We start from the raw sequence: 3,592 nt of genomic DNA, 5'->3' as shown, positions 1-3,592 counted from the left end.
TACGCCAATGCAGACAAGTGCATCTTTGGCGCAGAAGAGATTCCCTTTTTAGGGTGCTGCATTGGAAAGCGTGGCCTTCGAGCGTATCCCGCAAAGGTCAAAGCCACTGTAGACTGGCCGGTTAAATAAAATTAATAAGTGGCTTGGTCTCGCCAATAACTTGCACAAGTACAGCGGAAATTACGCAGAAAGGCGGCCATTATCCAATATCCTCAAAAAGGTTGCGGAATGGTGTTGGAACATCGAACATCAGGAGGCTTTGACGAGGTCAAAGACAGCCTCCTGCATGCACCAATACTGGCGCTGCCAGACCTCGATCGTCCTTTCAGCGCCGTCTGTGACGCTTCGGACTTTGCCACCGGCTGTGCACTGCTGCAAGCAGACGCCGAGGGGCGAGATCGGGTGATCGCGTCCATATCTCGACAGCTCAAAGCTGCAAAGAAGAACTACCCAGATTATGACTAGGAAGTACTTGCAATGAAGTATACACTAGTCAAGTTCAAGGTCCACCTACTCGGCTCCAAGCCGTTTGTAATCTTTACAGATGATGCGTCACTATGCACTGCGACTTATTCGCCCCACCTCTCGCAGAGAATGGCTAGGTGACTATCCTTCTTTGCGGAGTATAACTTCGAGGTATAGTATAAGCCGGGAAAGCAGAATGCTTTGGCTGATGTGTAGTCACACAGACCAGACTACGAGCTTGCTCATGTTACAAATGTAACGTCTGTGACGGATTTGATCCGCACCGCTTATGCAGGTCATGGGATGTGTGTAGCGCTGCTACGGGCTCTCGGGAGCAAGGAGTTTGGAGATTCGGACAAGAAATTATCACCAAGACTGCGTGCACGATTAAACGGATACTCGTTGAATAACGGCTTGCCATATTATAGCACCGATTCAACGGTTACACCACGAATTGTGGTTCCTCATGATGAGAATTGGAAATATCGCATCCTCTTTAAGGCTCACGATACGCCACTCAGTGGTCATCTCGGTCGTGAGAAAACGTACAACTCTGTGAGTCACTACTATAGGTAGCCCAAGCTGTGCAAATGGACGAGCACCTATGTGCGCACGTGTGAGACGTGTCAACGGTGAAACCCTCTTCAAATGCGGCTGCGCCGCTGGCCAGCTTACCGGTACCCACTGGGTGCTGCAGCCCATGAGTTTGAACTTTGTGTTTGGCCTGCCGAAAGATTCGGCGGGTAACACGGGTGTCGTAGTATTCGTCGATCAGTTGAGCAAGATGGCTCGTTTGGCGGCGGTACCAGACACCATCGACGGGGTCGGTACAGCTACGCTGTTTGTGGATCGTGCTTTCCGATAACACGGACTCCCAGAGTCGATTGCCTCTGATAGAGACCCCTGTTTCACGAAAATTTTTGGTCGACTATCTTCAAGGTGCTAGGCACCAAGTTGGATATGTCGACAGCGGATCATCCGCAGACCGATGGTCAAACCCAAAGGGTGAATCGCATCATCGAAGACGTCCTTCGCAGTGTCTGCGCTAAGACCACGGGGCGCTAGAGCGCCATGTTACCACTCGTAGCGTTTGCGCTGAACAATGCAGTGCAATCGTCTACCGGCTCCACGCCACTACGTGAACGGGCTGGTTCACCCTCGCGTTCTGCTGACGTCGCCTGCCTATGGCTCATGGCTTGGTGGGGGTGGAACAGCCGAACGGCTAGCTGATATCATTACTCTCACCATCCGCAAAAAAGTTGATGACTTCTTGTCTACCAGACTGAGTTCCCTACGACACGTTCGCGATGCGATGTCCGAAAGCCAAGACCCGCAGAAAGAATATGCAGATGAAAAAGGAAGAAGCACCTTCGGGGGACCTGGTATTATTAAATTTAGAAAACTTTCCAGCACATGCAGCCTCTGCTATTTTCCGATCGAAGCTTCGTTCACGGTTATCGGACCGTTTAAGGTTGTGGCCAAGCGGGTCCTAGCGTATACGCGGAACCTTCCAAAACGGATGCGTACCTCCCGGTGTTTTACGTGGGCTTGCTCAAGCCTCACCTGGATCCGGTGCAAGAAACCTTCGAAGCGTTGGCGCCGGAGCGGATTCCACAGGCCCTCGACTACCCAGGAGCTGAACTAGCAACTGGTTCTGAGCACGGAGTGCAACAACCTCCATTTTCAATGGCGCCAAGATCTGCATCGTCGCATGCAGCGACGTATTCGCCTGCTCCACGCCTAGGAGTCGCTCCAACAGAGCGCGGTAGACCTCAAGGTGAGGCAGCCGGCGCACGGCGTACTTTAAATCCTCAACAGCGTCCGCACAGCGATATACTACTCCAGCATGACGCTCAGCGGAGATCCGATCACGAAGGACCTCGTCCTCAAGGGCTAGAAGAGCATCACAAGACACCGGACGGCGGTCGACCCGGTCGTCACCACCCGCCACCGACTCTCCTTGATGAGAACGGTGACGTCCACTATCACGTGGAACGTCTAGTGAGACGACGTCGTCGCCAGGGCAAACCCAATATCTGGTGAAGTGGCGGGGATACCCGACTCCGAAAACTCGTGGGTGTCTGCCCAGACGCCGTGAAGGCATCTCATCAGAAAGATCAGGACGCCCCGCGCTTCCCAGCAATAACCAGGGAGGTAGAAGGGCCATGAGCTGAGCTCAAGCAGTGGCCCTGAGCTCTTGCGGTCGCAGACACAGAGCTCGCGGGGGCGTTGGAGGTTAATCCATATGTTGCAGGGCGACAATCCGAAGGAAGTCGACGTCGTGCCTTGAGTTTGGCAAAATTAAATCTGAGGTGTCGCTCCCCACGCACGTCCACTTCCTTGTGGTTCAACTGTAGGATATACAGTGGAAAAGGTTTCCGGTGCTGTTGCACCCACCGCTAAAAAAGCGCTTCGTCATCTGTAGCGCTTTTGCCAGGGGCGAGCACTACAAGTATTGTCCGCATTGCGGGTACACGAGAGTAGCCTCGTTGAGCACGCAAACGAGTGCGATAAGCTTCCAGCAAAAATTCTTATGGAACCAAGAAACGAGCTCGAGGAGCTTTCCGTTCGGCAAGCTCATCTTCTGGAATGGCCGGGGTCCGTTATGTGGAGGCGTAATTGTCGAAATACCACGTCCTTCGCTTCCACCACGAGACCTGCCAGGCGGAAGCCATATTCCACACGAGGGTCAATGAACGGCCGTGTATGGGCGCGCTTCAGAGCCGCCTTACTGGCGCTTCTAAAATTCAACGAGGTCATTGGTGATGACACCACGTCCCTCAGGTGTTGAGAGGTCAGGAAACGGACATGGGGTCCGCAAGGCGCGAGCAAGGATCGTCTCATGCGGCTGACGCGGCTCGCCTTTTTCGTCATCCCAGAAAAGGATTGCCAGACTCGTAGTCAACCACCTCCACATCCTCAACGAGGTCACATGTCACTGATAGCGTGCGCGACGCTCGGGCTCATCGAGCCTAGGATTTACATGCCTTGATGCCGCGGACGCACTGTCCGACATTGCACCGCATGTGGGAGACAAAGTTGGTCTCTGCCCGTGTGCGCTGTCAGAACCAGCGAGACTTGGTGACTTCAGTGTCGTTGACACTGGGCTCATTGAGCATGGAAGCCG

The sequence above is a fragment of the Plasmopara halstedii genome (genome assembly GCF_900000015.1).
Source record: "Plasmopara halstedii genome assembly, contig: Scaffold_253, whole genome shotgun sequence".
In the NCBI taxonomy this organism is placed as follows: Eukaryota; Oomycota; class Peronosporomycetes; order Peronosporales; family Peronosporaceae; genus Plasmopara; species Plasmopara halstedii.
This window is presented reverse-complemented; position numbering follows the sequence as displayed.